The sequence below is a fragment of the Neomonachus schauinslandi genome, chromosome 11 (assembly GCF_002201575.2).
Source record: "Neomonachus schauinslandi chromosome 11, ASM220157v2, whole genome shotgun sequence".
NCBI classification, from domain to species: Eukaryota; Metazoa; Chordata; class Mammalia; order Carnivora; family Phocidae; genus Neomonachus; species Neomonachus schauinslandi.
The window spans coordinates 65,042,818-65,055,176 of NC_058413.1; the positions used below are offsets into that span (position 1 = coordinate 65,042,818).

The window sequence follows — 12,359 nt, forward strand, 5'->3', positions numbered from 1 at the left end:
CTTGAAGAGATACCTGCATCCCCATGATCATTGCAATAGCCAAGATGTGAAAACAACCTAAGTATCCACTGTTGGATAAATGGATAAAGAAAACATAGGTCCTGCCTGCAGCTCTGGATGAGAATCCGAACCTCATTCCCTCCAGATGTACTGAGGACATGGGGGCTTCGGACTAGGAGAGCCTGCATGTGCAGTTCAAGCACTAAGGAGGCAAAACGGAGGATGGAGAAAGGAGCCATGAAGATTCCAGTCCTGTGCACAATTTCCAGTCTCACCTTTCATGAAGCCCCAAACCTTCACCTAGTGTGATCTCCACTCCAACAAATATGCAGTGCCCTCTACCAGAAATGCAGAGGACTCACCTCTTCTCCCATGGTCAAAAGTAAGAAGACTATGACTATAGTTGTTAATAAAAAACACACAAATATAGATATCTTATGGATAAGAAAAACCAAAAGTATTGAGTTTTATATGTTAATTAGCCCACAGCATCCAGAGTTATTTAATTCCCTCTCTGATTCCAAAGCACAGAGATACTGGACCCATGCCACATGTAGACTTTGGTTTTCATCTCTAAGTAAATATTATGGAACTCCTCGGATTTCATTATTCTTGTCTTATATACTAACAGTGGTTCTCCAACATTTATAGCAGTCTTCCAGAGCCACATTCCCTTCCTGCTCTTCGTCAACTCTATTTTTTAGATTTGTCTGCCATGGACTTGAATATTAATCAACTAAAAAAAAATCTATCTCATAATAGGGTTAATCAATTGAAGGACTTATTCCATTTGAAGGGATCATCCTGACCATCTAGTCCTTAAAATCCCCCGCATCAGAAAGGAGGAGTATAGGGGCACCTGGGTGGCTCAGTCCTTAAGCATCTGCCTTCAGCTCAGGTCATGATCCCAGGGTAGTGGGATCGAGCCCCGCATCGGGCTCCCTGTTCCGCGGATGCTTCTCCCTCGCCCACTCCCCCTGCTTGTGTTCCCTCTCTCACTGTGTCTCTCTCTGTCAAATAAATAAATAAAATCTTTAAAAAAAAAAAAAAAGAAAGAAAGGAGGAGTATATGAGTCTAATGTTTCTGTCATGTACTGTCCCAATCCTCTAGGTCAAGGATGTTCAGATAACATAAAATGGCTGGGGTTCAGGAGGAATCTAGTTGCTGTATGTTGTCATTTAATAAAGGCAAAAAGAAAAAAGAAAAGAAAATATGGTATGTATACACACACACACACACTAGAATACTACTTAGCCATTAAGAAAAAAAAGAAGGAAATCCTGCCATTTGTAACAACATGAGTGGACTTTGAGGACATTACTCTAAGTGAAATAAGTGAGACAAAGAAAGACAAATGGTATATGATTTCATCTAAATGTGGAATCTAAAATAAACTGAACTCATATTAACAGAGAGAGTAAATTGATGGTTGCCATGGGCTGGGGAATGCAGGAAGAGTTGTTGGTCAAAGAGTACAACCTTCCAGTTACAAGAAGAGTAATTCTGCGGATCTAATGTGCAACATGGTGACTATAGTTAATAACACTATATTGTATATGTGAAAGTTGCTAAGAGAAAGTAGATCTTAAATGTTCTCATTATAACACCAACAGCAAAAACGTGGTAATTACATGAGGTTATGTTAACTAACCTATTGGGTTATCATTTCACAAAGTAAGATAGACACTATAATCTAGTAATTCCACATCTATGTGTTTAGTTTAGAGAAACACAGGCAAATATATCTCAAAGCATGTATGAGAAGGTTCTAGTCACAATAAACAAACAAACAAAAGAAACATCCTAGATATTCATCAATAGACTATGGACAAGAAAGTTTTGTAATGCTCTTATAATGAAATACTATGAAGCATAGGAAAAAAAAAATCGATGAAAAGGAGCTACAGCTATGCATAAGGAGAAATCTCATAGACATAATATGAAATGAAAAAGGCAAATTATGGCAAGGCAAATGCAATGTAATAACATTAAATATAGCTTGAAATATGCAAAATAAAATATCTTATTTATGGATACACATGTGTAATGAGACCATAAATAACACACACTTAAGTATTTTTATTTTTATTTTTTTTTAAAAGATTTTATTTATTTGAGAGCGAGAATGAGAGACAGCATGAGAGGGAGGAGGGTCAGAGGGAGAAGCAGACTCCCTGCCGAGCAGGGAGCCCGATGCGGGACTCGATCCCGGGACTCCAGGATCATGACCTGAGCCGAAGGCAGTCGCTTAACCAACTGAGCCACCCAGGCGCCCCACACTTAAGTATTTTTAAACCAATGAACAAAAAATCCCCAAATGTTAACTGCTTTGCCACTAAAACATTCAAAAATATAAATTCATAATGAGGCCCAGAGGAATGAGTACTTTTACCAAGAACACACATAAGTTGATTAGAAAACAAGTGCCCTATAAATGGTAATGACAACTAAATAAAAAGAAGTTATTCTGGAGTCTTTAGAGTTTTTTTAACTGCACATAGAAATAAAAACTAAATGTCATGTTTAAGTACTTTTAAACTATACTGAACACAGGTAAAAAAAAAATGCTATGTGCACATTTAAGTAAAACTTCTCTGAAAGAGGCAAAACGGATAGTATAAGTACAAGGAGACTAAATTTTCTCAGATCTGCACTGCAATCCTGACTCTGCCTCACTGTGTGGTCTTAGCAAGTCATTAACATATCTCAACCTCACTTTTTCCATTTGTGAAATCCTCTGAACTTCAGTTTCCTCATTTGTAAAATTCCTACTCAATCATATTTTCAAAAGGTTTGTGCTTCTATTTGATGTCTGGCACACAGTAAGTAGGTGTTCAGTAAATGGTGCCTATATCAGTAGTCTGATATAGACAGAACAGAGTCTGATCAATAGAATAGAAATTAAGACAAAAACTGATATTGATGTTGGTTAAGCTATTTATTTTTTTATTATTCCAATTTATAATTACTGAAAATGAACCATCCAAATGGATGAAGACATACTGTGGTGTTCTAAACATACTACACTACAGACCTTCATATTCAATATGGGAAATCATGACTAAAGTACCCCACACACACATTTATTTGTATTCTCCTTTTCCTTTACCATTGATATTCTATTTATACTTTTAAAATTTGTTTTGAAAACAGATGAACATAGGGGAAAGGAAGAAAATATAAAATAAGATAAAAACAGGGAAGCAAATACAAGAGACTCTTAACCAAAGGAAACAAACTGAGGGTTGCTGAAGGGGAGGTGGTGGGGAGATAGGGTAACAGGGTGATGGGCATTAAGGATGGGCACTTGATGTGATGAGCAGTAGGTGTTGATGTAACTGATGAATCACTAAATTCTACCTCGGTAACTAATAATACACTATATGTTAACTAAACTGAATTTAAATAAAAAAATTTTTTTAAATAAAAAATAAAATAAAATTTTTCTTTTTTGTATCCCCATTTTCCTTTAATATTGATATTCTCTTTATATTTTAAATTTTTGTTTCGCTTTTCATCATCTCAAATTCCTTTTGGAAAAGTATAGAAAATAAATACACATAAATAAATTTAAGTTCCTCTTTGCTTTTTTTCCATGTTATATAAAAGTAGCAAGATACATTTTCACCAAAATTGGAGGATATGTTTGAGATGATCTGGCTTAAAATATAGACTACAAGGCATACTAAGTCACTGAGTGGCCCTGGAGAGGTACCTCATAAAGATAAATAGTCATTTTCTTGCAGTTGGACCTGAGGTACAATAAGTGGTTCAACAACTGCTGAGAGGGAGAAACACGCCATATTGTTAAGATACAGAAAGAAAAAACAAACTCCGATTCCAAATATGTGCCCCAAATTAAAAGTCACAAGGTCAGATATTCCAAATTGACTTTTGATGGAGTGGCTTCTCAAGGACACAATTCTAAGTGTCATCCCACAAGGTCAACAAAAAACAGGCATTAATTTAATTAACTATGGTTAATGATTTTCCTAAGTCACACTGACAGGCCAATATAAATAAATGTATCAGTAAATAACCAGAAACAACTAGTAAACAGAAGGTTTATGAACAAGCTACTGATGAGCTGGTAAAAGTGCTTGAAAAAATTATATGGTGGCAGTATATAAGGTGCATCACAGTGGATTAAAACCAGCAGATTTAGAACTGGCTTTGAAAACTTTTCAGGTACACCTCATCTTTGTTCATTTCCATCTTACAGCATTTGAAGTTGTTGCTCTCTCTGCTTGGAATTCTCTTCACAATTCTCTTCTTGGGCCTTAGTCCTCATTTCATTCAGTTTCTGCTTAAATGTCACTTCCTCAGAGAGACCTTCTTTACTTCATCTAAAGTATCCCTATCATTCCTTTTTATCTTACCCTGCTTTATTTTCCTTTATAACATTTATTGATTTTTTGGTAAATTATACATACTCTGAATAAGGGGGAAAGGAGATACTCAATAATTTTCTGAGCAAAATCACTTACTCTGTTTAGTTATGTCATAAATTTGCAGCCTAAAACCTAGGTTGATGTGAGTACCAGGAAAATCTGAACCACAATTTTTATCTCATCCACTTCATTGCTTTAAGTAAAAAAGCATATGTAAACAAGAAGAAAAAAAAAAAAAAAGCAGTGTTTGAATTTGAAGGGTTTTTTATCTTAAAAATCAGGCGGTGTCCTACATTAGGCTGCTGACATACTTTTTCTATATTATATAAGCTTACAAAATACTCCTGGAAAATATCTTCAATGTGTTTTATCTTTAGAGAGTCCAAAGATTAATGAACCTCATAAAAATGATAAATTAAGGATTTCAGAAGCACATTTGCAAACTAAACCATTAAAGAGTCTGAGCTTAGAAAAAGTTAAGGCTAAATGTAGAAGACAAAATTATGAAGCTCTCAAAGAAATACAGGAGAATATATTCATAACCTCAGGTTGTGGAAGATTTTTTTAAACCTAGACACAAAAAGTACCAACCACAAAGTAAAAGTGATACCATAAAAATAACAAAAAAAATTCCATAAAATAGGATACCTATATTATGTATAAATAACAAAAAAGAACTTATTCACAGATTTAATAACCAACTCCCACAAATCAATAAGAAAAAGGCAGCCTAGTAGAAAAATGGTCAAAAAGCTTGAACAGGCACTTTACCATATATACATATATATATATATATATATATGGCCAAAAAACATACAAATCGATTTTTAACTTCATTAGTAATTAAAGCAATGCAAATTAAAACCACAATGAGCCAATGCCTATCCACTAGACTGACAAAAGTACTAATAATATAAGTTTGGGCAAAAATATGGAACAATGTGTAATCATCACTGTTGCAGAAGTCTAAAATCGTACATTTTGGAAACACTTCAGCAATACCTACTTAAATAGAAGAATCACATTCTCTGAAATCAGCAATTCGTCTTTTAGAAATATACCCTATATGGTTGGGCCTCTGCCTTTGGCTCAGGTCATGATCCCGGGCTCCTGGGATCGAGTCCCGCATCGGGCTCCCTGCTCCTTGGGGAGCCTGCTTCTCCCTCTGCCTCTGCCTCTCTCTCTCTCTGTGTCTCTCATGAATGAATAAATAAAACCTTTTAAAAACAAAAAGAAATATACCCTATAAAAACCCATGTGCAACAGGATACACATACAAAAATTTTCTTTGTTGTTTATCAGCTGAAGAGTGGATACATTATGGCATAATCATACTACAGAATACAATACAGCAATAAAAATAAACAAATTAACTATTAACTATTCCCGACGACATAGCTGAATCTCACAAACAATCCTGTATGAAAGAATAAAGACCCTAGAGTGGCTCTGTGGCAGTGGCAGCGGCTAGTCATCGGCACCATGAACGGCTTCAGCAGCGAGAAACGCGCCGCGCCCTTCACCCTCCAGTACTGAGTCTTCCTCAAAAATGAAAAAGGACAATATATATCTCCATTTCATGATGTTCCAATTTATGCAGATAAGGATGTGTTCCACATGGTATTTGAAGTACCATGCTGGTCTAATGCAAACGGAGATAGCTACAAAGGATCTTTTAAACCCAATTAAACAAGATGTGAAAAAAGGAAAACTCCATTACGTTGCAAATTTGTTCCCTTATAAAGGATATATCTGGAACTATGCTGCCATCCCCAGACTTGGGAAGACCCAGGACACAATGACAAACACACTGGCTGTTGTGGTGACAATGACCCCATTGATGTGTGTGAAATTGGAAGTAAGGTATGTGCAAGAGGTGAAATAATTAGGGTGAAAGTTCTGGGCATACTGGCTATGATCAATGAAGGGGAAACTGACTGGAAAGTCATTGCCATTAATGTGGATGATCCTGATGCAGCCAATTACAATGATATTAATGATGTCAAGCAGCTGAAACCTGGCTACCTGGAAGCTACTGTGGACTGGTTTAGAAGGTACAAGGTTCCTGATGGAAAACCAGAAAACCAGTTTGCTTTCAATGCAGAATTTAAAGATAAGGACTTTGCAATTGATATTATTAAAAGCACTCATGACCATTGGAGAGCATTAGTGACAAAGAAAACCGATTGAAAGGGACTCAGTTGCATGAATACTACAGTGTCTGAGAGCCCCTTCAAGTGTGATCCCGATGCTGCCAAAGCTATTGTGGATGCTTTACCACCACCATGCGAATCTGCCTGCACAGTACCAAGAGATGTGGATAAGTGGTTCCATCACCAGAAAAACCAATGAATATTCTGTGGAATACAAGCTGATATTGCTGCATCTTACTCATCTGGAGTATTAGATGCAAAAGTACTAGCTTTTCAAAGCTTTAAATTCATAGAACTAATCTAACTAAAGCAAATTCTGCTGCGACCAATATATTCAGAATGTTATGCATCTAAAAGCATTTTTCATATCTCAACTAAGATAACTGTTAGTACATGTTTCAATATCAAAGCAGTTGTTGTAATTTGGAAGTCACCATTTGTGAATAAATGTGCAAGACGAGTGCATGTTGGATGTATATGTTTACCGTGTGTTAGAAAATAAAATTATTTTGCTGAAAAAAAAAAGAATAAAGACCCAAAAGAATACATAATTTTTTTCAATTCATTTAATGTTCATAAGCAAGCTAACTAAACTATATATTTAGGGATGCATACAGAAGTGATAAAGTTTTAAAGAAAAGGCAAAAAAAAATGACAACCATAAAACTCAAGATAACAGATGCTTCTAGGACTAAGAAAAAAGTTAGAAATTGGGAAGACATAAGTGAGGATTTGGGGATAGTGTTTGTGTTCTATTTCTTAATCCGCACAGGAATTACACAGATGTTTGCTTTATGGGTATTAATTATACTTTACAATTATATACTTTTTTGTTTTCAAAAAATGTTAAATTTTAAAAGATTGATAAAAAATTATAGTTTTACTTGACACTTTTTCTCTCATTCCCCTATTTATGATCCATCAGCAAATCCTAATGCCGCTGATCACAATATATCCAACATCTACCCACTTCTCACCTCTTTGGTCTAAGTTAATATTCTCTTTGTGTTCTACTGCAGTAGTCTCCTAACTGGTCTCCCTACTTCTACCACCTTCCCCCATTGCCTATTCTTCATAGAGTATCCAGAGTGGGTCTTTTAAAACATAAATCAGATCACATCCTTCCTCTGCACAAACATTCTGTTGCAGTCATACTGTCATGTTTGCTGTTTCTCCAATATGCCATGCATATTCCTACCTCAGGGCCTTTGCACTTGCTATTCTCTCTGCCTGATCCACTCTAGAACCAGATATTTGCTCAGAAATTCCTGGTTTGGGCAGGAATGTCACTTTTACAGAAATGTCTTCTCTCTACCTTACATAACACTCTTTATCTCCCTATTGTGCCTTATTTTTTTATGGTGCATAAGCTGACATATTTAATATTTTATTTATTTTATATCTCTCCTCACTGAGTTATAAGGTCCATGAGAACAAGAATTTCATCTATTTTGTGAACTGATGCATCTCTAGCTTCTAGAATAATAAATAGCAATATAATATACACTCAGTATTTATTGAGTTGATTAAAAAATTAAAACAAATATACCAAAGTTTTAACAGTATTTATATCTGGGTAGAGGGTAAATATCTTCTTGATCTCTGTATATTCCAAATATTCTACTTTGAATTTGTATTTTTATAATCAGAAAAATAAGCTATTGTTCTAAGACAGAAAAATAATACCTAGCTTAGTACCTGATAAATAGCAATCAATAAATGTTTATTAACTTGTTAATTAATTTAGATGAGGAAGGCTAACAATAACTGACTTTACTTATATATGTACACTTAACTATCTTTGTTGATGTTGAAACATTTAAAAAGTAATATAGTTTATTTAAGATCATCATATTTTCCCACTTTTTGTTTTGCTTCCTCCTAAAACACGAGAAGGGTAAAAGTGGGTTTTTATCATGAAATGCTGTCCAGGAAATCTTTACTCTGTATCACTGATTTTGAAGCTTATGGTTTCACTTACACAAAAAATTTCAGTGATTTTTCATGGTTTACATAGATGGATTTCTTTTACTCATGGTACAAGGAATCCTGATTCTGTCTGCACCTAAGTCCTGGAAAGAAACAAGAACTACAGCTTTTCTTCAAAAGACAACTTATATAGAAATTAAACCAATGCATGCTAAAGGAACCAAAAGCCTAAAATATCACACTCAAGAGACTAGTTTAGCTCACAAAAGCTATTTCTTATCCTAACATAAATTTCTAAAACCTGAAAGCATTCTCACAATTTGGGAGCATTATTTTCAGAACTAACTGCCTCAGTGTATAAAGCACATTGACTACCTGAATGCATGCAGAGGAGAGCAAGCAACCAAGATGTGGATAGCTCTGGTTTGTCATAGAAAGAGAATTTAAAGATAAGATATATGGAACCTCTTCTTCTGAGAGAAAAAAAAAAATCTAGCTGTCTCAAAATTTTTGAAGCATTACCATGTAGAAGTAAAATTTTCCTATATATCCAAAAGGCAGACCTATGATCATTTCATTCAACAAATATTTACTTCAGAGTTGCCATGTGGCAGACGCTGTATGTACTAATAGCATATAGTGAACAAAAACACTGGGGTAATGGGTTAAAAAGCCATTCATCGGGGTGCCTGGATGGCTCAGTCATTAAGCATCTGCCTTCGGCTCAGGTCATGATTCCAGGGTCCTGGGATGGAGCCCCGCATCGGGCTCCCTGCTCAGTGGGAAGCCTGCTTCTCCCTCTCCCACTCCCCTATAAGATAAGGGTTCTTATCTCTCCCTTAGCAAAGTAAATAGAAGATATCAGAACACACTATGTAAGTATTTTACTTGAAGTAAATATATATGCTGAAATTATCTGAAGAATAAATGCATAAATGCACTCCCCCTGCTTGTGCTCCCTCTCTCGCTTTCTCTCTGTCAAATAAATTTAAAAAAAAAATTTTAAGCCATTCATCTATTAATCATTGATTAATTAGAACCACAATTGTGATATAAGCTAAAAGAAGAGGTACAGAGCACCATGAGTGTATATAACAAGAGGATTTAATCTAATCAGGAAGGTCATAGAAGAATCAATGAAATGATTCTGCTAAAATCTAAAGATAAAGGTTAGTTTGGTGAAAGATGAAAGGAGATTGGGAAGAGAGCTTTCTAGGCTGAAGAACAGCACATGGAAAGACCCTATAGAATCAAATAAAGAGGGGCACCTGGGTGGCTCAGTCGTTAAGCATCTGCCTTCAGCTCAGGTCATGATCCCAAGGTCCTGGGATCGAGCCCCGCATCCGGCTCCCTGCTCAGCAGGGAGCCTGTTTCTCCCTCTCCCACCTCTCTCTGTGTCTCTCTGTCAAATAATTAAAAATAAAATCTTAAAAAAAAAAGAATCAAATAAAAAAAAGAAAAACTAAAAAAAAACAGTGTGGCTAGAACTGACTGGTTAAGAATCATATAATATAAAGCTGAAGATACAGGCATGGCCAGACTATAAATTACTAGTAGGCCATAATACAGAATTTGTTTTTATTCTAAGAACAATAAGAAGCCAATAGGTTGTGGAGTTATTAACTTCAAGAATTCAATAACATCTATCTAAGAAAGAAGATTATAAGAATTTAACCACTAAAGGCATCCAACACTAAAATGGTCTGCCTCAGAGACTGAGCATCCCCTTTAGCTAGTAATCAAGTAGAACCTGAATGATCACCTTTCAAGAATGGTATATAAAGAATTAAACACATCTTGAAAAGTTACTCCTAAACGTCTCATTCCTGAAATTCAATGATTCGATTATTTAAATGCCAAATACAGATTTTACAAAAACACTCTAAAACCTGAAGCTTCAAAATGGAGTATTTATTGTTCATATCAACATGCAGAATTAAAATATTCAACTGCTGCTTCCTGGTGTTTCTCCAGAAGGATCACAATGTTACACAATGGGAGATCCATTTTCAGTCTGGACTGCCATCGAGGAATGGCTCTTTCTCCACGTCCACTGTCAAGACACAGGCAGAGGGTAAGCCTAATGGTAGGACTGCTCAAGCAAAAGATAGCTGGTGGGACAAGCTGGAAGGGATTAGAGAAACAGAGATAACAAAGAACTCCACCCTGGAGCAGAACAAAGATTATTTTCTTGGCCACATGGCTGAAGGGTTCTTATCTCTCCCTTAGCAAAGTAAATAGAAGATATCAGAACACACTATGTAAGTATTTTACTTGAAGTAAATATATATGCTGAAATTATCTGAAGAATAAATGCATAGAGTTCTTATTCTAGAATATAGGTTCAGATATTAAAAACTAATATTTTATTGTCTTCATCAATAATTAAGTGCCTATGGATACCATCTCTATAAATAATATAATCTGATTTGTTATCTATTGATAATATAAACATATCTATCGATAACATAAGTTAAACAGTGCCTATTTTACTATTGCTGTCAAAAGTGGACAAAATCATCACTTAATAAAGCACTATCTTCACCAGGCTCATTTCTGATGAAAGTAGTATACTATGTTATACTAGTACTAACTTCTTCATATCATATTGTTAGAGTAGGCACATGATAGTTGGTGCACAAGAAAGTATATGGGACATTCACTTACAGGGGGTTCTCCAAATGGCTTATTACCACCCCCAGCCCCTTCTCATTTCAATGTCTAATTCTTTCCTATCATATATCATATAGTATCATACATATTCCATCAAAATTTGAATTCTTTCCATTTGAACTCTCTTTTCTATTTAGCCAGAACCATTTTGAATTCTAACACAGTGCTTAAAATGACAGCCTGCTGCCATCTATAAGTTTGATGTTCATGGTCTCTGTTCCATCACTTAAATCATTGAGGAAAATTACAAGAACAAGAACCAGCTTTTTGGGCGCCTGGGTGGCTCAGATGGTTGAGCGTCTGCCTTCGGCTCAGGTCATGATCCCAGGGTCCTGGGATCGAGTCCCGCATCGGGCTCTCTGCTCCTTGGGAGCCTGCTTCTCCCTCTGCCTCTCTCTCTCTCTCTGTCTCTCATGAATAAATAAATAAAAATCTTTAAAAAAAAAAAAAAGAACCAGCTTTTTGCTTTCAGAAGTCCATTTATAAAAGACTAAATCACTTAAGAATAAGTATCAATGCAATATCAGTGCCATGAATACAGAATATATGGGTCAGGGATATTTGCTCTGCACATGAAGAGAAGTCACAGAAATGAAGCAGGAAATAAACACTCACTAGCTCAATTATAGGTCTATATTAAGAATAAGCTTATTTTTGTTACTGTCTATTCATCTGGATAATGTTGGAATTACTTTTGTTCTGAAACACCCACATACTGCAACCACAGTGAACCTCTTGGCTTATAGACTTAATATGTCTACAGAAAAGATATTCAAATTCAGATCTCTTTTTCCTTTTAAGTACATCTAACATTTTATATGATCATTACTAAACACAGTAACATTGACAAAGGTCAATGACTCTTGAAGTTTACAGAAAACAACTTTGAAAGTATAAAATCTAAAAATTGTGGCAGGTAAAATAGAAATTACTGTTTTATTACTAACTACCGTATAAAATGACCTAGCAACTCACATTCATTAAGAAATAATAATGACTCCCTTATATAATATAGTTCTTTCTTCTTTCCCCATCTCATCTTTACTTCCTTCCCCCTTGTCCATCCCAGAAGAAAAAAAATCCCTTAAGCAGCAATAGTGGCCTAAGGTAGAAAGCTGAACTTGACACAACTATGTTAGGCTGAGCTGGAATTAACATTGAATAAAAATCCATCCATCCATTCTTAATTGCAGGAAACAAACTGAGGGTTGC

General features: G+C 35.4%; 1 pseudogene; it reads left to right on the forward strand.

Annotated features, from left to right (window-relative positions):
- Positions 1–5,874: 5,874 nt before the first annotated feature.
- Positions 5,875–6,797, forward strand: LOC110577200 (annotated as a pseudogene).
- Positions 6,798–12,359: the final 5,562 nt, after the last annotated feature.